Source organism: Sphaeramia orbicularis, chromosome 21, assembly GCF_902148855.1.
Source record: "Sphaeramia orbicularis chromosome 21, fSphaOr1.1, whole genome shotgun sequence".
Lineage (NCBI taxonomy): Eukaryota > Metazoa > Chordata > Actinopteri > Kurtiformes > Apogonidae > Sphaeramia > Sphaeramia orbicularis.
In genome coordinates this window covers 8,584,391-8,610,950 of record NC_043977.1, presented here as the reverse complement: position 1 = coordinate 8,610,950, position 26,560 = coordinate 8,584,391, and the positions used below count along the sequence as shown (strand labels likewise).

General features: G+C 36.9%; 1 protein-coding gene and 1 long non-coding RNA gene across 2 annotated transcripts in view; one reads left to right on the top strand and one right to left on the bottom strand.

The window, feature by feature from the left end:
- The window catches only part of kalrna (kalirin RhoGEF kinase a), a 197,354-nt gene that overhangs the window by 135,272 nt on the left and 35,522 nt on the right, over positions 1–26,560 (bottom strand). Inside the window, exon 2 of the mRNA XM_030124714.1 lies at positions 1,871–1,945. The gene's annotated coding sequence lies outside the window, so the exon portion shown is untranslated. The remainder of the gene's footprint in view (positions 1–1,870; positions 1,946–26,560) is intronic.
- Positions 4,657–26,173, top strand: LOC115412300 (uncharacterized). The gene is made up of 3 exons (XR_003934327.1): positions 4,657–4,668; positions 10,113–10,117; positions 26,042–26,173. It is a non-coding gene; the product is annotated as an uncharacterized LOC115412300 (long non-coding RNA).

The following is a 26,560-nucleotide window of genomic DNA, read 5'->3' as shown; positions in this document are numbered from 1 at the left end:
TCTGCCAGAGGAGGGTTCACATAAGTCATGTCCAGGGTGTGAAGGGCCTGTGATGATTTTCCCTGCCTGTTTCCTGACTCAGGGGGTGTTCAGGTCCAGAGGGTAAGGCCTCCACAACAATAATCTGTTCTGCAGAACTCAAGGTTTAGGTGGAGATGGAGCTGCTGAGTGAGGAACACATAGGGCACCAGGGTGGGGTGGGGGTGGGGTTCTCCTGAAGGTCAAGGTGATGCTCCAGTTGTAGCTGAAGACATTGTGAGTAATGTACAGTTTATATCTACAGTCCAGTGGATCTGCAGACCACCAGGAACACCAGCACATTGAAAAACCATGCAATTATTTAAATAAATAAATAAATAAATAAATAAAATAGTTCCAATGTCCCTGTATGTCAGCGTCATGTTCAATCAGAATCCATACCAGTTGAATTTGTGAGGTTGTCAGGTTCTGTCTCTATGTTCCAGTCCTGTGGATGCAGGAGATCAATCTCCCAATAGAAGTGGGCGGTACTTTCACTGGAGGAGAACTCAACTATTTCAATCAAAGTCCATATATGACTTCTATCAGTGATCAATAGGAACTACATTGATATCTACAACCATTTATACCATTAGAAGCTGGGGCACTGATAAGGGGGGGTAAACATGACAAATTCATGGGGCCCAGCATTTGTGGGGGGCCCACAGAGTAGTGGAGGGGGTCCTGTGGATACAGGCTTGAAGTTGTGAAAATTTAGTGTAAGATCCGCTGAAAAAGAGTGGCACCAAAGTCGGGAGATGGACTTAGAAAGTATGTTAAGTGTCAGTTTTGTTTTCATGCTAGCATAAGTGATGTTATGTATGGAAAGCACCCCCACTTCCATAACCCACCCCCCACCCCCTTGGTCTGACACATTGACAAGATGACAAGATACTGAATTTTATGAAAGGGTCCACAACATTTACCGTTCATGGGTCCCACAATTGGTAGCGGTGCCCTTAAAGGCACGTTTAGAGACAGACTAAATATACAAACAGGAAAATACAGTATATACAACACATTACTATATATGTACAGAATAAGTAGTAAATAAAAAAAGACACTTTTGGTGCATTTTGGTCTCATTTCATCTTGTTGCATCTTTTGTATTTTTTTGTCATCTTTTGTTTATGCATATTTCTTCAATTAACATATTTTATTGTCTTTTGTATTTTCATCTTTATGCATCTTTAATCATTTTTCATCTTTATGGTTTTGTTTTGTCCATAATATGTTCATCTGGTTACATTATATGTCATTAACCTCCAAAGACCCAGGAAATGTCAGCAAAGTACAAGCTTTTTTGTTTTCTATTAAATAAGTGCCTACATTGGAAACATCATGATGCAACAGTTTTTCAGATGCATTTTTAAAAAATTTTTATGGAATGTCCTTTGTGGTGGACAGTTTTCTTTTCTTGTCCACAAATGTGGACAGAAAACCCAAAAGCATTTTAACCTCTTACCTCCTTACATTGTCAGTGAATTCTATCCCCACACATCAGATCAGACCATAAAACACTGCTTTATCTTCTGTATAAATTCAGATTTATCTCCTGATGAGTGAACGTTATCATCAGTTTGATTAAAACACAAGATGTAAAAGTTTCGACTGCAAAGACACCAATTTGAAAATGTCATAAAGAGGTCATTACAACGTCAGTCTGGACATTTACTGCATCATTAGGTCCAGATTTTATGACATATTTGATTAAGTTAAGTGCAGATTTTATTGCATTCACAGACTTTATCACATTTTGAGGAAATTATGAGATTACAGAGTTCTATGTGACCTCGGTAACGTCATCGGTTATGTTTCAAACGCAGATTTGAGCCGTTTCGGCAACACTCACCTGACACGAAGGCGACTTTCTCCTTTAACACTGGGAGAACGTCGGACGCTTTAATGCCCTCGGTCCTGAAGGAACCTGGAACGAGAAGAAGCAGAGCGGCCGGTCAGCTTTTACCATAAATCCCATTATCAGATCAACATTCCTGACAGAGAGAACACACTTTTTACAGAGAATTTTTATCCCAGAACATTCCAGTGTTCTGAGGTTCTCTGGTCTTAAACATAACATTAGCTCTGGCTCCATTAACCTTTTACACCATCGTAACATTTCATTAAAGTTCAGTGAAATGTGAAGCAAGTAAAAGTATTTGGAACTGTGAAGAATCGCAAAAAGAGGCGCCATTTGTCAAATATGATGAAATCTACACAAGTGAAACAAGTTTAACTGAACTAAAGCAGAATCCATCCATTAGTGTGTGTCACAGTCTCTCCATTCAAGTATAATAAGAAGTAGCAGGAAAGAAATTATTAATACAACAAAGAAGAAAAGGAGAAAAAAAGTTATACATATATGTATTATAATATTGTATTTATGCAACCTTAGTTTTATTTTTAGGGTAACATTGCATTTCAAATGTAATTCCATTTTAAATGAATGCGAGTCATTTTGACCCACCTATGGAAGCTTGGGGTAGTAATACAAAAACTACAGTTCCATAAAATCTATAAAGGCTAAGTTAAAACTTTTAATGGCATGACATCAATAACATGTTTTTTGAGGAATACCTGGAATATAAAATAATAACTTTTCATTAGAAAGAAATTGCAATAAAACCACCTCACCAGGTCATTTTGACCCACTTCTGCATCTGAGGGTTAATCATGACATGTATTAGATCTCTATCATCGTCTTCCATCGTCTTTAAAAATAACCCCGGTGGCCGTTGCTCCCCACTGTAGGTCCGTCTGTCATGTTATGAAATCTCTGTTCTTGCTTTCCTCTCCATAGAAAAACCAGCCCGATGTCCGTCTCCTGCTGTGTGTGTCTGTGTGCGACACAACACACACAAACACACACTCTCCAAAAACATTCCACGCTGAGAATGCTAAGTCTGCAAATCCGTCCAGAGACTCCACCTCCAACTGGATGCTGACCTGACACCGACAAAAAAACCGACACAAAAATGTTTTATATTCAGGCCAGAGGACACGCTTCTGTTTTCTGTTTGGTTTGGAAAAATGGATGTTTTTTCTGCCAAGACGGTGACCATGGACCAATACAGTTATCAAAACGAACATAGTCTACAATGAATCATGGGAATAATGTCATTTTAATTCAATTTACACCTGGTATTATCCCATAAAGACCCAAACGTCCATCATCGACCTAAACCATCTACTGCTGTAAACTGTTCAATACCTGTTGATCCACTAATCCTATCAATACATGTTAATTAGTTCCAAATGCAGTTTGTCATCTTTTCATGGTCTCCATTTACACCTGGTATTAAAATCTGATTTAAACTCCATGGGTTTTACTGGTAAATCAATGTAGAAGATGACGGTTTTTCCACATTCACTACGGAGCCTCTATTTTGTACATTTTTCATTCATTTTGTTCATTTAACTTATTATTTTTTTTATTTTTTGTTTTGTATTTAATTTTTATTTGCTTTCTTTCTTTCTTTCTTTCTTTTTTTTTTTTTTTTTTTTTACATATTTTGTTTATTTTTCTACATTTTCTTGCCTTATTTTGCTTATTTTGTCCATATTACTTTGGTCATTTTTTTTTTTTTTTACATTATTCATTACTTAGTACTTTTTCTTTTTTCATTGTTGTTCATTTTGTTTATTAATATATATAAGCCCAGTGTGTTCATCCACTGTCATTGATCCAACTCCATGGGTTTTACTGGTGAATCAATGTTGTAGAAGATGACGGTGTTTCCACGGTAACTATGGAGCCTCTGAACATCCAAATGGGTCATATCTGATGACCATGAAAAGACAAATAACTGTATTTTACACCAATTATTTGTATGTATTCATAGGATTAGTGGATTAATAGGTATTAAACAGTTTAGATCAGTAGATGGCCAGTGTGGTTTATCATTAAACTTGTCTTCTGTGTTTTCATACTGTGATATTTTGTATTATCTCAGGTCCAAAACACACCATCTTTTTATTAAACACATTTTAAAAGTTTAACTTTTATCATTTTGGGTCCTTGTCTTGTTATTGAGGGGTGATAGTGGGTCCTGAAGCAAGACCAGTTGAAACCTACTGGTTTAGAGAACAAGGACCAGCTCATAAAACCACAACAGCTGATTCTGAGCATCTGAGTCGATAAAATTTGATGAATGTTGTGGGAGATGTTGCATGAGACACTTCAAAACACAACCATTTAACCTCGAAGACCTACTGTACCTCCAATACCACTGCAGGACTTAAACCCCCACATGCTCCTCCCATCCTCCCATTCCTCTACACAGTGTTAACTAAGGACAGTCACATCTATATAGTAACAAATCAGCATCACCAGACTGTTTACTCTGACTGATAACTTGAACAAATGGATCTAAAACCCCGAACAATGAGTCGTTTCAGCTCACTTATGGTTTCAACTGGTGTAACAGACGAACCACAACGTTTCCCTATAATGTGGACACAGCTGGCTGCTTGGAGATTGGATGTCTGGTTGGAAGTTGGTATGTATTTGTTCGTCTTAATATGAAAATTTACATGATTTGCATAGAAAAACAGACTGCGTGTTTTCTGGGAAATGAGAAAAGAGGGTTTAGCTGCTGCTGTCGCTGCTGCCAAAATCATCAGCTTTTGTCTCCTGGTATAAAACACCCAGTGGAGGAAGTCAGTCCGAGGACGGGAGGAGGGAGACATCTGTCCATTAATGTCCACAGGAAACAGCTTTGTCATCACAATACACTCAGGAAACTGTCGAAACCATCAGTCTGGTCTAAAACCGATGAGTCGGGGTGACATTCATCTTCTTAATACTGCTATCGTAATGGGCCGAAACAACTTACATAAGACTTGACAGACTCTTTAAAACAGCTGAAGCGTCTCTGCAGCTTTTTCTGGTTCTGCCGTTCAACACGAGGAGGTCTGACATCCACCACAACCTCTGCTTCGGTCAGAACCTCTGATTAATTACAACAACATTGAGGTAAATACTGATTTCTGAACACTGTTGGAAACATATTATTAGCCTCAGCATACATGCCTCATACACAAATGGACAAAAGTATATGGACATGTTGAATTCAGGTGTTTCTTTTCTAACAGTGGTCTGGAATACAAAACAAAAATGACAAGCAATGGCATCACTTCCTGACTGTGTGACCTTGGTTTGACTAAAGAGCTGTGTGAATGTGTGGAGTGGATAACAGCATTTTTCTCATAATTCATTACATTTGTGATGTGCTAAATGGACAAAAGTATGTGGACACGTTGAATTCACATGTTTCTTTTCTAACAGGGGTCTGGGATACAAAACAATAATGACAAATGTCATAATATAGTTTTATATTGGGATAAATATCATTGCGTTGGTTAGTCTGTTTTAAATTGTTATCTTTGCTTCCAAAATGCCTCAGAGATGGTTTTGACTTAATTAACATTGATTTCTTTTATCCATGACTGTGATTTTAAATGTTCCATCTCTAAATTTCTAAAATATTTTTCGTGTTCTGACTGTAAATAATAATTTTCTACAACTAACCATCTACTTTCTTCACATCTCACTGAGGAAGAAAAATCACCCATTAAACTTGAAGGAAATATTGATGTTTTCATCTCAAATCACCATGAACAGGACATTTTACAGCTGTAAACATGTCCCAATATTTTTGCCCATATAGTTTATCCATCCATCCATCTTCTAAACCACTTTATCCTCGAGAGGGTCGCAGGGGCGGAGCCTATCCCAGCTACCTATGGGCGAAGGTGAGGTTCACCTTTGACCCGCAAGTTCATCACAGAGCTGACATATAGAGACGAACAACCAGTCACTGTCACATTCACATCAGTGAGCAATTTAGCTCAACCAACTGACCTATTAGTGCATGTCTTTGGACAGTAGTACCCGAAGAATCAAACCCAGGACCTTCTTGCTGTGAAGGGACAGTGCAAACCACTGCACCACCGTGTACCCTATATAGTTTATGATCAGTATTTTCTTAAAGTTTAATGGGAGCCCTTTCTTCAATTAAATATTGTTTAATGTAATAATAATAATAACAATAATAATGCTTAATGTAATAATAATCTTCTATTAAATACCAGATATACCAGATAATATCACTAATCATCATGGCAATTATTCATAAAACATGAAAATGAGACAAAACAACAGTGTGATGGAATGAAAATATTGTTAGATTGTTAGGTATTATATTGCCTCTGTGAAATAAGATCCTCCTCTCCTTTTTTTGCGTCTGGTTTTTTACACCAGGAGTTTATGCAAAATGGTTTAACTGTCAAAACAGACTCACTTATACGTCGGTTCACACAGACCTGGACACAACACATCCTTGATTTACATAATGTTCACAGGGAATTCACCCTCACAACAGCAGGATTTATTCTGCTTTTGTGAAGAGGTCACCCCCTGCCCTTTAAAGAACTCTCAGTGGTATCATCAAGGATGGATTCCTTATATTCTGCTCCTTAACGCTTAGATGCATAAGTTGTTTTCTTGCAGTATCTTTGTAATAAAAAGTTATTATTTCATATTCCACGCATTCCTCAAATAACATGTTACTGACATCATGCTATTTACATTTTCAAGTTACATTTTATGGATTTTATGAAATTGTAGTTTTTTTTTATTACTACCCCTAGCTTCCATAGGTGGGTCAAAACGACCCGCATTAATTTACAATGGAATTACATCTGAACCTTTGATTCATTCTACAGTAAAACCAAAGGACTCACTCACTCACTCACTCACTCAGAAAATGGATGTTGACATTGTTCTACTGTAGTTACATACTATATATTATTTACTACATATACGTTGCTTTTTAAATTTTCAAATGATTATTTTTAATGTGACAAAATGACATAAAAAACACACTGATTTTAACACACGTCATTTTAACCCATTTATGGAAGAGTGGAGGGTCCAGATACTTGTGTATAATCTGTATAGATTAATCAGTATAAATCTAGATTGATGAATATTACATGTGGGGTACCTCAAGGGTCAGTTTTCGGTCCTAAATTGTTTATTGTGTATATAAATGACATTTGCATGGTATCAAATGTGCAAAAATTTGTGTAACACGGATAATTTTTGACCCATTTATGGAAGACTGTAGGGTCCAGACATTCATACATTTAAGGGTTAACCAGTATTACAGCAATGTGGTGGAAGTATATCATAATAACTGCCAAAAATATACCAATAAATGATGCTCTGTGTCTAAACTGAGATAACCACATCAGTACATCTGTCATATATGACCTGATCTGGCTTGCTAAAGATAAAACTGATGCATTTTAACATTATAATAATTACAGGATAACTTAAGGAATCTGCATTTTTCTTCATTTGGTTGCAAAAGCCAGATGAAAGTACAGAACACATGATCCAAATGGTACCAAACTGGTTCTTATCCAAAGTAACAACAATGAGTTGGAACTATATCATAACCACTATCAAAAATATACAAGTAAATTATGTGTTGTGTCTAAACTGAGATAATGAGACCAGTAAATCTGTCATATATGAGCTGGTTTTGCTTGCTTAAGATACTACTGATGCATTTTAACATTACTGAAATTACTGTATATCCATCTTTTTTTTTTCATTTGGTTGTAAAAGTCAGTTGAAGGTGAAGTATACATGATCAAAATGGTACCTCCAACTCATTTTAAGACAGGAAAACCCGGAATCATATTACTAAAATCAATTCCTTTGGTAAAATGCAATATTGTGGCGACCAGGTAGACTACGAAATGGAGGATAAATCCCCATTATTCTTCATTAAAGTCATATCCTCTCTGTCCTCTCTGGCCTTGAAACACTGGTGACGATCTATCAAGAACAAGAAAAAAGAAGTCACATAGAGGACGAACAGAGAAAGGTATAAACCTCTTTATTCTGGAGGGATTTGGAGGTGTTTTGCACTTCTGTGCAGCTGTGGAAATGCGTCAGACTCAGACCTAATTGTAGGAGGGTTGCAGATCACCATCATGCAGCTCTGCGTCACCTTCAATTAATAATGTCTGATTTAATCACAAAATTCTTCAAATGAGCAGATCCAGAGCTGACAGAGCAGACTCTCCAGTGTCTTATTTTTCTTGGTCATATCAGGTATCATGTCACATCTGTTCCCTACATTTCTACAAATCACATGCCTGCAAATAAAGCCACATTGGATGCAGCTGGTACAGCATGGGATGAGATTTAATGGTTATCAAACTGTGAAGGTTTGTTTTTCTACAGACTGGGATGGAGAGTCTCAACTGTGCATCTCATTCCTGCTCAGATTCGTCACCTTACGCCACATAAAGACCTTCTAATATGACAAAATTATATATATTTAACCATAATATGCATCACCGATAAGTGTTTTCATTAAAAATAGTGTTCTCATGTTTTCATTGACTGTTTCACTCCACATTATAACATCATAATTAAAACTACACACGATACTTTTACACATTTATGTATATTTCTTTAATCATCATGTTGATAATATATAGTACATATTGTACAAATTGCTCTTCTAATTTTGTGTCTTAATAGAGTGCTTAAATATGTATATTTGGTATATATATTCAAAACTATATGTTTGTATAATTAGAGTTTATTATATGTAAATATTTTTCTTTTTCTGTTGCACTGCTAATTTCTTTCCTGCTACTTTTTATTCTACTTGAATGGAGTGACTGTAACACCCAGTATTTTCACCCTGAGATTAATAAAGTAATCTGATTCAGAAAATGGTACTAAATGGTACTAAAGTAATTATCTGAACTGTTAAACACTGTTATTAAAACTGAAACCTACAGTACAAGTCAGTCTCCATTTTCTTTAAAGTGTTCTTAAGTAGTATTGATGTTCTAAACACATATGTTGTAAATATGTATATAATATGTATAGTTTTTATTATCATTTTATATTGTTCTTTTTTTTTTTTCCAAATTCATGCACACTTTTTCTTGCACTTTATTCTGTTGCTGCTATGACCATTGATTTTCCCCATTGTGGGATCAATTCAATCTAATCTAATCTAATCTAATATAATCTAATATAATATAATATAATATAATATAATATAATATAATATAATATAATATAAACTCTGATCAGTAGGGTTCAGTTTAGTACAGAACACACTTATTTCTACCAAAACCACTAATGCATCAACCCCATGTATCCACAGACTGTATCAGTCACTGAATAAAGTATAAAGATCATTGTTTCTACACATCTGTATTATTGTATCATCAAGTTTTCCCCCAAAACTAAAACTCATAGACACTTATTTTAACAGTTGCTAAAATAACACTGTGTCTTAAAATCATCACGTGTTGCATCAGCTGATAGTTTACATTATAGCTCTGTTAGCTTATCTCTGTTAGCTTATCTCTGTTAGCTTAGCTCTGTTTTTAAACTGAAAAAAACAAATCACTTCTGTTTTCTGTTCGGTTTGTGTTGTCAGTAGCTGAACTAAAGATCTGTTTGAATCCAACAAACAAGGTCAGAACTGCCACAGTTTAGTCTGAACTGTGAATCAACAAATGGCAACTTAGCAAAGATAAGAACATCCCATAATAATATACCTCTATGCCTTCAAAAGACTCAGAACCAAACTCACCCGTGTAGGTTGTAAAAGCCAGATGAAAGTACAGAACACATGATGAAAATGGTACTAATATGGTCCTTATCCAATGTATCAACAATGTGGTGGAACTATATCATCATCACCACCAAAAATATACCAAGAAATGATGCTCTGTGACCAGCAATCTTCATTTTTTTGTAACCTGGCCTGTTTTTCGCAGCATAAACCTCGTCCTTCAACATAAATCTTAACCAGAGGGGTGACATGAATGCAAATTGTGTTTAACATGAATAAAAAGTGCCAATTAGTGTTTTCTTTAGTGCAGAGGTGACACATGTTTTACTCATCTGAGGGAAAATGCATATATTGACATTGGTTTGATGGGAATGGAGGTCCCTTTGAGCGTTTTAACCCACATTAAACGGTTACATTTCTCCACAGGCCGACGGATTGGATCAAGTGCAGCCGAGGTGTTTTGTCTTCATGGAGTAAATGTGATTTGCATTACAGAGGCAGAGCCGTCGCCTGCTGCAGGATGATCAAATGACTGAAGAAAAACAAGCAACAACCTGATGGACCGCACCATTTATTTCACTTCTTCTTGTTATAGTAAGAAAACAGGTTGTTAGAGGCTGCTTTCAGCTCCCAGAGGAAAACCCAGATAAAGGACAATAAAAGCCAACATTCTGAGGCTCCATTTATCTCCCTGTTACCGTCAATTTCATTACCATAATGTCATTCAAGTATCTAAATACACAAATGTACTAAGTTTTGCTATAGTTCCCATATGAATTTTTCACGTTATTGAACCTTTCTTAAGTGATTTATCATAATTTATTATATTATTATTCTTCATATTTTGCATTTTTCACTATAAAAGCAAATTTTTTAGTAAAATATATCAATAATTAAATGTGTAGACAAGTATCTCCATCCACCGTCATTTATCAAACTACATGGGTTTATTATTTTTTCTTCAATTTCATTTAGTTTGTGGCTTATTTTGTTCTTGTTTATTATTTTTTGTCAATTTTGTATTCATTTTGTTCATTTTATTCATCACTTTGACTGTGTGTGTTAATTTTCTTGCTTTTTTTTTTTTTTACGTCATTAAAGTCATTTTTTGCTTGTTTTGTCATGTTATTTATTAGTTTGTGAATTTATTTTGTTCATTTTATTGATTATTTGTGGGTCCATTCCCCGTGTTATTGATCCAACTCCATGGGTTTTACTGGTGAATCAATGTTGTTGAAGATGATGGTGTTTCCACGGTAACTACAGAGCCTCTGAATATCCAAATGGGTCATATCTGATGACCATAAAAAGATGAATAACTGTATTATTTACACGTATTAATAGGATCAGTGGATCAATAGGTATTAAACATTTACATCAGTACATGATTTTTGTTGCTGGTAGATGTTTGGGTTTTTATGGGTTAAACTCCGTCCTTTTTCCTCATCCTGCCTCCCCTTTATCCATGTTCTCTGTCTTTTTCTACACACCTTTGATCCAACGCCATGTGTTTTATCCATCAGAGATGTTCACCGCAGACACACATACAGTCTGTTTGTACAGTAGCGATACACAATGATTACAGCAGCATACGGACGTCAAACACACCAGACTAAATAACTCGGGGCCAATAAATCGACTTCACGCAGACACACCATAAACACCCAAAAACCAAAAACTCAGATTCAGTCTTTGTCTTTGCTGATGTCATATCCTGGACCAATGTGGCGTACGTTTCATGTCTTTGTGTACATTTGTGTGCGCTTACAGAGGCTGACATCATGCACTGGAACATCTGTTAACTATTGGTTCGCTGACGGATCGTGACGTCTTTGTGTGTTTGTTAAGACAGACTTTTCATTCTACTGGTAATTATCAGACCGGGTGGCAACTATTATGAAAATAGGACCAATGTCCCTGTATGTCAGCGTCATGTTCTATCAAGAATCAATACTAAGTTGAAGGTTCTGTCTCTATGTTCCAGTCCTGTGGTCTTGATGCAGGAGATCAATCTCCCAATAGAAGTGGGTGGTACTTTCACTGGAGGAGAACTCAACTATTTCAATCAAAGTCCATATATGACTTCTATCAGTGATCAATGAGAACTATATTGATAACGCTAAGCATTTACATGTGTTAACCATTACAATATGGACCATTACAAGTAAAGGAAAATTTCAAAAATGTGTCAAAAATACTAAAAATCTAGATTTCTCAAACCTGTGAACAAACTTTATAGACATTGTCCCAAGGAAGATATATAAAAAAAATATGAAATGAATCTGACCAGTAATTTTGGAGAAGGTTATTGTTGAAATCTAGACATATTGGTGACCTTGAGTTTGACCCTTCAAGGTCGCTCAAATGAAAGTCCATATATGACGTCCTATCAGTGATCAATAGGAACTATGTTGATATCTGCCACCACTTACATGTTATAAACCATCAAAATATGGACCATTAGAAGTAAAGGCATATTTTTAATATTTCAAAATTCTGTCAAAAAATTTCTCAAAGCTGTTAATAATTTGTAGACATTATCCCAATGAATCCAACCGCTACTTTTGTCAGAGAAGAAAAGTGCCAACGACAATAATGATGAAGATGACGCTGGACACATCGCCTTCACAATACCTCATGGCCTATCAGCCTGTGAGATGAAAACAATGCATATCCCACCAAATCACAGAGATGTTGGTTCATACAAGACTAAAATGATCATATGTTGTGTTTGTCTTTGCTGAAATTAGGGAGGTCATTTGCAAAATCCTTTGTACTTGATTTGTGTGGGATAAAGCCCACAGATGAAGTTCCACAGGTAGCACTAGCCAGTCCTCTGTTTTTCTTACATCTTGCTTGAATCCATGAACATAAAACCCACTGTCGACCATAGTTTCCGGCCTTTTACCTCATAGATCTGCTGCACATGTCACTTTAATCTGCGTTCTGTTGAAACCAGTTGAAGAGTCTTTGTGACTGAACTCCACCATCTGCACTCCATCAACAAACCCTCCTTCAGAGCCTCAGATCTCCTCACGTCTTTTCTTCTTCCCACATGGACTCAGAGTCAGAATAAACTGCTCCTGCTCTGCTTTTTATTTGTCCCACAGAGCGTGACTGGATGTTAATTGTCTAATTGTTACCCACAGTGCACCTGTAAGAAGCACTGGCATTTGTGATGTTTCTCAGTTCGGGCTTTTTCCTTCTGTCTCCCGTCTGTGTTGTGTTTAACATCGGAAAATTAGATTCTTGTCCTCAAACAACTTCAGTAAATGAGGAGGAAAAACACCAGAACACCAAAGACAAAGAAACAACTGAAGAAGCATCACAGAGAAAATGTCTTTTTAATCCTCAGCCTAAACAACTGTTGCTCGGCAACAGAAGAAGCAGCCAGATCTCCTCATCATACGGCAGCGTAAGAACACAGAATGAATAAACTTCTAATAGCCATGAATGAGTGACTGCACTAAACTAGTTCTACTCTGGCCTCATTTACATACAAACAAGGATGGAGGTAATTAATTCAGATTAGACCTGGTTCAGTCAACACATAAACCAGAGCAGGTCACAGAGGATGACGTTTACATCTACGACACCAGGAGATGAATCAGAAACACAAGGATTCATCACAGGATTTAGTCACTAATCAGAAGATAAAATGATAAAAAAGGCAAACACAAGGGCAATTTAAAGCAAAAGAAATGAGTTTTTGACCTTCCAAATTATATTCATGGTTTTAAAAGTCACTCAAATCAATTATACAGACAGTTAGGGATTACTTTGGTAGTGTATGTGTAAACTTAATGCAGGTTAATGCAAACGGCTCATAGTGCAGAACTAGGAAATATAGTACTACACTGATACTCATGCAATTTACAATCAATAACTGCTAAGAAGGACAGTTTGGACAGAACCGTCATTTATGACATGATCTGTATGATCCCTCTGAAAAGGAGATCATATGATGATCTCTGCTGCTCTGCTGTGGAGCTGATCTCATCGCTAAAGGCCTGTGATTTCCCCCACCATTATACAGCTGCACTAATGAGGCAGTCATGGCTAAAGAGGTAGAACGAGTCGTCCAATAGCCAAAGGGTTGACGGTTCGAATCCCACTCTGCCCTAGTTGTGTCCTTGGGCAAGACACTTCACCCACCTTGCCTCCAGTGTCACTCACACTGGTGTATGAATGTGTATGAGTGTTTGGTGGTGATCGGAGGGTCTGTTTGGCGCTAATTGGCAGCCACACTTCCGTCAGTCTGCCTGTGGCAACTAATGTAGTTTAACACCACCAGAGTATGAATGTGAGAGCAAATGGATCAATAGTGTAAAGCACTTTGGGTATCTTGAAAAGCGCTATAGAAATCTAATCCATTATTATTATTATTATTATTATTATTATTATTATTATTATTATTATGCTAATGCTAATTCTAGGTACTGTGTATTAGGATGGGTGAAATGCAGAGAACAAATTTCTCTGCAGGGATAATGAGGTGAGTTTGGCCATTATCATGTTGTCTTTTTGCAACCAGAAGTGACCATATATGTACAAAAGGGTGGAGCTACAGGAGCCTAAGGGGTCAGAGGTGAGCTAATGCTAAGTGCTAACAGTAAATGTCATTAGACATTGAGCAACACAGTCATTTTAAACTTTTGTTCGTGGCACATATTAACCACAATTACAGAAGTCCATCAAAGCAGGATGTGGCAGATAACAAAGTCTCTTATTTGCCCTCAGATGGACTACACAATTCTTTGAGAGGCTCTACATAACATGGACACAAACTGCAGTCACAAATTACACTATTGCCCTCAATTATATATGACTATTATATGACTTTTACACCAAATCCTGCAACGTAATTTCAGCTTCAGATATGCTAGGTTAATTCTCTTGTTAGTGTGCCCTCAATGGCAGCTCACTGCAATGTTCACTAATGCTAATGCTAATGCAAGCTACTGTGTGTATTAGCATGGGTACAACGCAGAGACTGAAATTCTCTGCTGGGTTAATAAAACCGAGTTAACCTTTACAATTTTAACCTTTACGATCAGGCTCAGAACAGAAACATTATGAACACTGACAACAGACTGTGAGTGAACACTGACAGATTTATTTTTGTTCATAAAGCAGGCGGTCACATATGAAACACATGCACAACAACACACACTGACATGTTTTAGGAGATAAACCTTGAACTGAGCTCAATCTGAGAAAAGACAGAACAGACTGGACCCTTTATTCAGCTCAAACCCACCTGATAAACTGCATCATCAGAGCTCAAACACACTGTTAAAACAACCTCTGTACATCTCCTGCCAGACAGACATCTCAGCAGCACAAAAACACATGTAGTAAATCACTGCCTTAGAGCCTGATAACGTTTCCAAGAAGGAAACCAACACAAAACGTGTGACCAAACCGATGTCAAGCTTCATAAAACCTCCCTCCCTTACACTCAGATTTATGTCTCCTGAAGTGTTCAGAGAATATTTATGTCGGGTTTTGTGGGATAGAATGAAAAGCTCCTCTATCGTTTGATCGTCCATGTGTGTTTGGTGTATGTATCCGCCATTGCCATGGTAACATCCGATGATTACAGAGGCCGTGCAGTGTTTCCCATACATTGATTTATCTGTGGCAGCGCACCGCAATAACAACTTTGACCACCATGCATTGATTTTTAATTTTTTTAAAAAACATTTAACACAGGAGTGTCAAACGCATTTTAGTTCAGGTTCCACATTCAATCCATTATGATCTCAAATGGGACAAACCAGTAAAATAATAATAATAAAACAGTAAAATTACATGATGAAAATGTTTACATCTACAAACTATCCATTAAAAATGTAAATAACATGAACCACAAAAATTCTAAAATGTCTTAAGAAAAATAATTGGTATTTTAACAATATTCTGCCTCAGTTTATCATTTATGCACATGCATTATAACTTACAGAATACAGTAGATCTACAAATACATAAAATATTTGGATTGAATCCTTTGGCGGACCAGTTTTGGCCCATGGGCCGCATGTTTGTCACCACTGATTTAACATGAGCGAAATAGCACAAAAGCTGGAGTTACATCCTGAATTTTGTTTATAGACCTACATAATTTCACTTATACGTCGTTCTCCTTTTCTTTCAGTATTACGAAGTCACAAATAACAAACTTAACACTTCATCCAACATCTTCCTGCTCAAGATTGTTGTTGGTTTGTTCTATAAGAAATGACACCAGGCTGAATTATAATGGTTTGTATCATCATGTCCAAGTAACCATGATAATATACAAGACAAAGTTAAGGAGTATCTGCAAATGTTTTTTATCATACAGGCCTTTTATCTACATGGAACTGGTATTTTGGGAGTGATATTTAAGGAAATATTAATGTTTTTATCTCAAATCACCATGCACAGGACATCTTACAGCTGTAGACATGATGTGTCCCAATATTTATGTGTCCATATAAGTTATAAACATCAATATTTCCTTAAAGTTTAATGGGAGGTTTTTCTTCTCAAGTGAGATGTGAGTGAGTGACAAGTAGATGGTTAATTGCGGTAGAACATTATTATCTACAATCAGAGCATGAAAAATATTTTAGAAATTTACAGGTAGAACATTTAAAATCATAGTCACGGACAAAAAGACAAACAAAATAAATGGTAAGTTGAGGCATAATGTTAAAATTGCATGTATTTTTCTTAAGAAATTTCAGGTTTTTCAGGTTATTCTTTTTTTTTTTTGCCAATGGAATGTTTGTATATGTAGATATTTTAACGTTTTCATAATCTAATTTTACTTTTTTTTTTTTTTTTTGCACTAAAACAGAGAAAATTTTTGAATTGTGAGTATTTCTGGGCTATTTTTCTATTATTTTACTGGTCTGACCCACTTGAGATCATATTGTCAATGTTGAGAGAAATGATGTCAAAACCATCTCTGAGTCATTTTGGAAGCAAAGATAACAATTTAAAACAAACTAACCAATGCAATGATATTTATCCCAATATGAAACTATATTCTGACATTAGTAATTATTGTTTTGTATCCCAGACCCCGGTTAGTAAAGAAACACCTGAATTCAATGTGTCCACATACTTTTGTCCATTTAGTGCATCACAAATAGGCTATAATGAATTATGAGAAAAATGCTATTATCCACTCCACACATTCACAAAGCTCTTCAGTCAAACCAAGGTCACACAGTCAGGAAGTGATGCCATTGCTTGTGTTGTGTTAGCGTATATATATATTGTATATATGTGTGTATGTGTGAGATCCATTTTATCATGGTCTATTTTTATGACAAACTACCGGGCTGAGGTCAGTGCACACACATACACATGAGTCAATGCACGGTCGGTGTTCTGCGCTTCTAGACGTGTAGATGTTAAAGGTCAACATGCCATCCTCCTGCAGCCATTAACGCCGCCACCCCCTCCTCAGGAGCAGTTAAAAGCAACACAGAAGACACCCAAAGAACCCCCCCCGTCCGTCCGTCACAAAGCACCGCCGCCATCGCCCAAATGTGTGAGGGGGAGATAAGCGGCGTGATGCTTCCATCTTTAAGTTCTGTCCACGTAACGACAACACGGTGAGTATGAGATACGGAGTGTGAAGGTGACACTGAGGCTACGACGGCCAACAGACGTCAGCAGAGTGGGTTTTTACAGCTGCATAAATCACCACGAATGAGACACGAGGTTTTAACGCTGCTGCCAGAAGTCCAATCCACAAAGTTTCACTTATTAAGACAAAACATCAAGATGCCAAAGAGATATCATAGGCAATATAACTTTTTTTTGGTTTTAATTCAAGATATGTTTTTGTAGAGTTTAGAACAGGGATATCAAACACGTGGTTCGTGGGCCAAAACCGGCCTGTCAGAGTCCAATGAATTTAGGAAGTTCAAAAATGACACTGAAGATAACATGAAGTTTACTGGAGATTCATTCCAATGACCAGAGGAACTGAGCTGCATTAGCTGATGTTAGCATAATAATAATAATGGATTAGATTTATGTAGCGCTTTTCTATGAACTCAAAGTGCACAGTGGATCCATTATTCATTCACTCTCACATTCTCCCTCTGGTGGTGGTAAACTACATATGTAGCCACAGCTGCCCTGGGACAGACTGACAGAGGCATGGCTGCCAATTCGCACCTACGGCCCCTCCGACCACCACCGAACATTCATACACATTCATACACCAGTGTGAGTAGCAGCACTGGAGGCAAGGAGGGTGAAGTGTCTTGCCAAAGGACACAGCACATGACTGGGACAGAGCGGGATTTGAACTGCCAATCCTTCGGTTATTGGACTCTACCATCTGAGCCATGGCCACCCCTTAACATGTATTGAATCCTATGGTCTGTCAGCTAGCCGCTAATTAGCATCAGGTAGCTGTTATTTGTGTGTCTGTGCAGTAATGCTGTTATTAACATTTAATAAGGATCTGAAATGACCTGATGGGGTTTATGGTATTATGACAGTAAGTGGATGTGGGTGGGGTTTATTATGACATCGTTAGTGGATGTGGGTGGGGTTTATTATGACACTGTTAGTGGATGTGGGTGGGGTTTATTATGACACTGTTAGTGGATGTGGGTGGGGTTTATTATGACACTGTTAGTGGATGTGGGTGGGGTTTATTATGACATTGTTAGTGGATGTGGGTGGGGTTTATTATGACATTGTTAGTGGATGTGGGCAGGGTTTCATCCCTTGCTTTTCACCTTTAAGTGTCAGAATTGCTGTTCACAAAACAAAGGGTGAAATCTCACAAGGTTCGTCTACTATTTATACACCGTCTGCATATCAAACCTACATCTCCTTTAGAGCCACGTTATGTTGTCATGCTATAATTTAGAGAGGTGGATGACACTTACAACAGGCTGCAAGACTTCAGACTTTATTGGGTGTAATGAGTATCTCATTATCAAGCACAGTGTTTATGAAACTACAGATTAAGTTTGACATCTTATCGTGTTTTTTGCAGAATTTTCAGTCTTACAGTGGATGATCTTATTCTCACTTCATACTGCACTTATTCTGAGACCATTTATATCTACTGCACCATAGTTACCATATATTTAACCACTGTCGTCCTCTTTCAGACTCCTAAATCCTAAATCTGACTGGCTTACAGAATCCAAACTGTACGCCTGAAAGTGACAGGAGTTCATCCCTGCTGCTCCATTAAACCCAATAATAAATCAGAGCAGACGTTTATGCTCAAATCCAGAAAAACCACTTTTATATCATCGTCTTTCACACAGTTGTCTCTAAAAATTACATAAAATTTATATCACCACGCTCAGACAAGTCTCATCTCCTTCACAGTGGGAAGGTTTTAACAATCTAACAAACCACCTAAGACTAAGAAGTCACAGTTTGAGGGTTAGTCTAAGCTGGATTTTAGTCTCAGAACAACCTGGAAATGAGTGTGAAACTGAAAAACAGGACCAATGTCCCTGTGTCTCAGTGTCATCTTCTATCAGCAATCAATACCAAGTTGAATTTGTGAGGTTGTCAGGTTCTGTCTCTGTGTTCCAGTCCTGTGGTCCTGTGGCAGGAGCTCTGTCTCCCAATAGAAGTGGGTGGTACTTTCACTGGAGGAGAACTCAACTAATTCAATCAAAGGCCATTTATAACTTCTATCAGTGATCAATAGGAACTAAATTGATATCTGTAACCATTTACATGTTATAAACCATCAAAATATGGACCATTACAAGTAAAAGCACATTTTTAATATTTCAAAACATTTGTCAAAACTTGAAAAATCAAAATTTCTCAAAACTGTGAACAACCTTTGTCGACATTGTCCCAAAGGAGATACATATAAAATTTGAAAGGAATATGATTAGTTGTTTAGGAAAAGATGATTGTTAAAATGTGGAAATTGGAACCTTGAGTTTGACCCCTCAAGGTCACTCAAGGTCAAAGGTCATGAACCCAAATGAAAGTCCATATATGACTTCTTATCAGTGATCAGTAGTAAATATATTGATATCTGTAACCATTTACAGGGTGGGGAGGCAAAATTTACAATGAACATTTAGTTGTTTTTTCTCAGCAGGCACTTCGTCAATTGTTTTGAAACCAAACATATATTGATGTCATAATCATACCTAACACTATTATCCATACCTTTTCAGAAATTTTTGCCCATATGAGTAATCAGGAAAGCAAACGTCAAAGAGTGTGTGATTTGCTGAATGCACTCGTCACACCAAAGGAGATTTCAAAAACAGTTGGAGTGTCCATAAAGACTGTTTATAATGGAAAGAAGAGAATGACTATGAGCAAAACTATTACGAGAAAGTCTGGAAGATACTATTAAAGAAGAATGGGAGAAGTTGTCACCCAAATATTTGAGGAACACTTGCGCAAGTTTCAGGAAGCGTGTGAAGGCAGTTATTGAGAAAGAAGGAGGACACATAGAATAAAAACATTTTCTATGATGTAAATTTTCTTGTGGCAAATAAATTCTCATGACTTTCAATAAACTAATTGGTCATACACTGTCTTTCAATCCCTGCCTCAAAATATTGTAAATTTTGCTTCCCCACCCTGTACATGTTATAAACCATCAAAATATGGACCATTATAAGTAAAGGCACATTTTTAATATTTCAAAAATTCATCAAAAATTTAAAAATCTAAATTTCTCAAAACTGTGAACAAACATTGTAGACGTTGTCCCAAGGAAGCTTGAAGAAACTGCTAACGAAGACGATGATGCTTGACACAGCACCTTCACAAGCTGACTGTATGAAAATGCTGCTGTGGTTCAGGGGTGAATATGCAGAAAACAGGAGATACAATCAAAACTAAATGATATTTATCATGTTCAGAGGGTATTTTCCTTATCATGTGTTAGAAAATCATGGCTCAGGACAAAAACTAAAAGGACAAAGAGGTCACGCACTGGGTCAACAGACCATAGAGAATGAAACTGAGCGTCCATTTTATGAAAACACTTTGAATAACGAACTAACACAGTCCAACCGCTTTATGCAAAACCAAACTGACCTGTGCGTGTGCACATACATGTGTATGTACGTGTGCACGTACATGTGCATGTGCGTGTACTCTAGGTCAAATCCATCCACAGACACATAAACCCGGTTGAAATGTGTTTCTAAACGTCTGTGGAAAGCAACAGGTGAGGCCGTCTGCACCCCCACAGCTGCCTCGACGACGCCCACGGTGACGGATCATGGGCCCTGGGTGTGTTACCACGGAGACGGGGGCTACACATGCCATCGGTCCCACAGAACACTGCTCCATTAACCCATAAAGACCCAGTGATACTTTTATGGCAGTTTCCAAATGATTTTTTCCTCTAGATTTAACCTTTCTTATGTGATTTATCTCCATTTATTATAATATTATCTTCTGCATTTTGTGTTTTTTCAGTGAGAATCAAGTATTTTCTATATTTAATTCACTTATCATGTAGATGTTCATAAAAACTCAGATTAAAGTCTAGGGTTATTCAAAAACAGAAAAACAACAAATATATCAATAACTGAGCATAAAAACCAACATGGCACTTATTTTGTTAATTTTTTTATTCATTTTGTTCATTTCTATTCATTTTACTAGTTATTTCATTTATTTATGTACTTACTTTTTTCTTTATTTTTCTACATTTAGTTGCCTATTTAATATGTTTTCTTCAATTTTGTTCACTTGTGGCTTATTTTGTTCATATTACTAATTATTTTGTTGATTTGTTTGTTTTTGTCCATTTTTTTGCTTTTTTTAATTCCTTTTCAAACTTCATTTAAGTCCATTTTTTTTTATTTTTGTCACGTTATTTATTATTTTATAAAATGTTTTCATTCATTTCTGTTCATATTAATTATTATTTGTGTGTCCATCCATTGTCATTGAGCCAACTCCATGGGTTTTACTATTGAATCAATGTTGTAGAAGATGACAGTGTTTCCACGGTAGCTACAGAGCCTCTGAACGTCCAAATGGGTCATATCTGATGACCATGAAAGATGAAGAACTGTATTTTACACCAATTATTTACATGTATTGATATGATTAGTGGATCAGCAGGTATTAAACAGTTTATATCAGTAGATGTTTTGGTCTCTATAGGTTGAAATCTATTCTCTTGGAAACTGATGCTAAAATCCATCGAGCGTTGCCTCGCAGTGAAGTCGCGATCCATCACCAGCCGATATGAGGCTGATGTGATTAAAGCGACACTTGTCAGCGATCGCCTCCACATGTGTCGGACGTCAGGGTTGGGTTCCATCAGCTGCTTGGATCTGTTACTGCATCTGTGCTTTTAAAGGCCAGTTACAGCACGAATGTCCTGTTTGGAATCCCCGCACTGACAGTGTCATTAAAGGTTATGATTAAGACATGACAACGTTTAAGAAAGTACGTTTAATCAGGTCCAAACGTAATGAGTGTCTACATCGGGGCTGTCAAAGTCATGTTAGTTCATGTTCCACATACAGGCCAATATGATCTAAAGTGGGTCAGACCAGTAAAATAATAACAGAATAACCAGAAATAATGACAAATACAAACTTTTCTGTATGTTTGAGAGGGAAGAAGTAAAATTAAATTATGAAAATGTTTACATCTACAAAATATCCCATTTTCACATTTATCTTTAAGTCCCTGTTTTGAAAATTACCATTATTTAACATTATTATAACATTATACTGTCACCCAAAGAGCAGTAAAAATAGACGGTTTGGGCTTTTTTTTCCTATTTTTTTTACACCATTTTCCTTGTGTTTTTACTGTTGTTTGTAGTGTTGTGGTGATAATCCTTTTTTTTTTATTTTATTTTACTGTGTTTTTACTGAGTTTTGACCATGCAACTGCTTTTTGGAGTTCAACCAGGTGTCAAAAAGCAGCTGGACTGATTTAGAAAAATAGAGCACCAAAACAAAAACTACTGGGCCCAAATTCAAATCCTTGTTCAGTGTGTTCCAGTTCACAGTTCATGTTCTACATCCTAAATCTCTTATTGATGTATATTCTGAGTGCCTTATTTACTACAAACCTGTCAAACCTAATAGTAAGTAAAAGATAAACAAAAAAGAAAAACAAAAAAAGAACCTCCGCCATATCTGCATTTGAATAAATACCTAAAAATATCGACACAGTATTATGAAATGAAACATTGCGATACATTGCAGACCCGATATTTTCTTACGCCCCTAATTCTGAATGCCTTATATGGTAAAAACCTGTCAAACTTCAGTTCCTCTCTTTGTCTTTTTCTGTTATTCCACCTGTTTTAACCCTGAAACACACAGTAAAGCAAAACCACTGAAGAAAAAGAACACAAGCACATATTCACAGCAGCTTTTATGAACCTGAAACAGACAATTCACAGCAGCGCCTTTACCTGGAATCATGTCTCAGGGGTTAATTAATGCTTATAGCTGATTATGTTAAAGAAAAGGATCAGAAAACATGCACCGACTGAGCACAGTGTTTAATCCCGTCGATGTCGGACAGAAACCCCTCATGTCCAAAATTATCATTTTTCAGGAAAATGGAAAATCAATGTATATTCCAAATAAATGAAAGGAGTTAAGAGATGTAGTCACCCCTCATTGATGTATCTCTTGTGAGTAGTGTGTTGATTTATATACACATGACTGTGTACAGATGGGTGTAAGTATAAACTATGTACATAGACTGTGTAGGTATATAAATGAAAGGAAACTGAGAGCCGTACAAGGGAGGGGGGTGTGGGGTGAAGTGGGAAAAGTTCATGTAATATTTTTGTTTTGATTTTTATTATTTTTATTTATTTAACTTTTTTCTTCTGATGTTTAAAAACCATCTCTATGTGGTGTGTCTTTAACTTTATACATTTATGTGTGTTCTTTCTGTAAAATGTCCCTTACCTCACTGTAACAAACTGTAGACGTTTGTTAAACACCATAGGCATCCTGTTAAAGCTTCTGTCAATAAAAACAAATCTTTAAAAAAAAAAGAGATGAAGTCAATCAAAATCATTAGGCCAATGTGAAGACTGACCAATAATCGTTTTATGACAGAAAAAAAAAAAAAGACCAAAAATGGACTTATGAGGTTTCTGCCCGACCGCGATGATATGAAATATTACATCCACAGATTTCCTTTAAGTCTCCCATCCGCTGACAAGAAAAAAGATCTTTAAGAAACGCTGATCTTTAGCATCAAACCCAGATGTTTTAGTGTTTCAGACAGAGGCGAATGGACGACACATGGATAAACCACTTCAGCTCTGTCTCAAATCCCACCAGAACACAGTCCTTCACCGGTAAACCAGAGGATCCAAAAGCTCCAAAAATCCATTTCTGTTTATTTTTCATGTTGCACTTTGCACAGATGTCATATCTGATAAAAAAAGTGGACAAGCACAAGTGGATAAAATGAAGTGTAGCGTGTGGAGGTGACAGATCTGACAGGGAGGTGAACTTCAGCTCAAACGCAGAGGCATCGAGTCTTGTTTTAGAATAATAACTGGATTCTTTCATGCCTTCACTTCTGCAGACCAGTTTGTTTGAATTTATAAAACAGAACTGTCAAACTCAGTTTAGTTCAGCCCAATATGATCCCAACAGGGTCAGACCAGTAAAATAATAGAATAAAATATACTGTCAACGTTATCAAAATATCAGCCAAAAATGATGAAAAATGATCAACAACACAAAGCATCCCACAGAGACTAAACCACCACTAAACACAGAAATTAATGGAAAACTTGTTATAATTTGAGCTTAATTCATCTATACATTATTAAATTAGAATACAGATCATGGATGGTGGTTCTACAGTCAACAGTTATAAAGCTCAACCTAAAAATGCACATGAAATACTGAGTTTAATTCACCTATATAGTATTAAATTATAATTCAGATCATAGATGGTGGTTCTACTATCAACATTTATAAAGCAAAACCCCAAAATGGATATTAAATACTGAGTTTAATTCACCTATATATTATTAAATTGTAATTCAGATCATAGATGGTGGTTCTACTATCAACATTTATAAAGCAAAACCCCAAAATGGATATTAAATACTGACTTTAATACACCTATATATTATTAAATTATAATTCAGATCATGGATGGTGGTTCTACCGTCAACATTTATAAAGCACAACCTAAAAATGCACATGAAATACATTCATACAAACACACTGACTGTAAATAAACTGTACCAACATGACTCCACCTCCTCAGTTCCTCACCCTGGACTGGAACTGCTGAACCCTGTACTATTGATCTACTGTAGAACCCAACCTTATAGATCTGTATTTAAAGACTTGGATCCAGAGGTGGACGATGTGAATCCTTCAGCGTCACACTGTATGAGTTCATCTACAGTCTGTCAACGCCACCGCCTCAGCGCCGATCAGCAGCCGTCTAATATTAATATAACGCGCTGAAAAGTTCCCCGTCGCTGCCTGGCCTCATACTGGACATGAATAATTCATTTGTGTCTCATTATTTTAACAGATTACCTGCGTATTCCTCAACACTGCCGGGCCAGTGTGGTTCCTATCTGAGCCTCTGTCTGCCTCTCACACTTTAATGGCCTCAGCTCCAGTTTCCCCTGCAGAGGAAAACCACATCCATCACTTCTCCAACACAAACCACACACACACACACACACACACACACACACACACACACACACACCCACACACACCCCGACTGGGAGCTTGTAATAGTTAAGTGCTTGCCAGGCATCACACTCAGGTCACACTCAGAGACGCAGTAGATGATGTATTCTCCATAGGGAAGATCCTGCTCATAAAAGTTCATCTGCAGCAAAAACACAAATTAATTTACCCAAATAAACATACACTGTTTCCACCCTGATTCTTTTGTCATCACAGAGTATTAAACCTGAAAGATCCAAACAGCAACTGGAAACTAAAGACATCTACTGATGTAACCGTTTAATATGTAAAATCACACCCTCCTTCCAGATAAACTGTTGGGTTTTTTTTTTATTTTTTTTGTTTTGGGGGGGGGGGGGCATTTTTTGTTTGTTTTAGGGAAAAAATAACCTTATTGTCTTGATATTTGTACAAAAACAACTGTCCATCCATCCATCCACTATCCACCGCTTATCCGGGGCCGGGTCGCGGGGGTAACAGTCTAAGCAGGGATGCCCAGACTTCCCTCTCCCCAGACTCCTCCTCCAGCTCTTCCGGGGGGACCCTGAGGTGTTCCCAGGCCAGCCGAGAGACATAGTCTCTCCAACGTGTCCTGGGTCTTCCCCGAGGTCTCCTCCCGGTGGGACATGCCCGGAACACCTCCCCAGGGAGGGATCCAGGAGGCATCCGACAAAAGCAACTGTGGTGAATATAAATTTAATAGCACCGTTCGAGATCTAAACATCCACCAGAAATAAAAACCACCTACTGATCTAAACTGTTTAATACCTGATGATCCACTAATTCTATCAATACATGTAAATAATTGGTGTAAAATACAGTTATTAATTTTTTCATGGTCATCAGATATGACCCATTTGGACGTTCAGAGGCTCCGTAGTTACCATGGTAACACCGTCATCTTCTACAACATTGATTCGCCAGTAAAACCCATGGAGTTGGATCAATGACAGTGGATGGACACACTGGGTTTATGTTCAGTTGTTGGTGTATTTTTTGAAAAAGTTACTTTTCTTCACTTTTCTCTGTTTTTAATAAAATAACCCTCAACTTTACTCTGAGCTTTTATGAACATCTACACTATCAGTGAATTAAACACAAGAAAATACATGATTTATAGTGAAAAAACGCAAAATACAGAGGATCATATTGTAATAAATGGTGATACAACACAATGTTTGCACATGTATTTATGTATAATTCTTTAAGTATCATATTGACAATATATTGTTC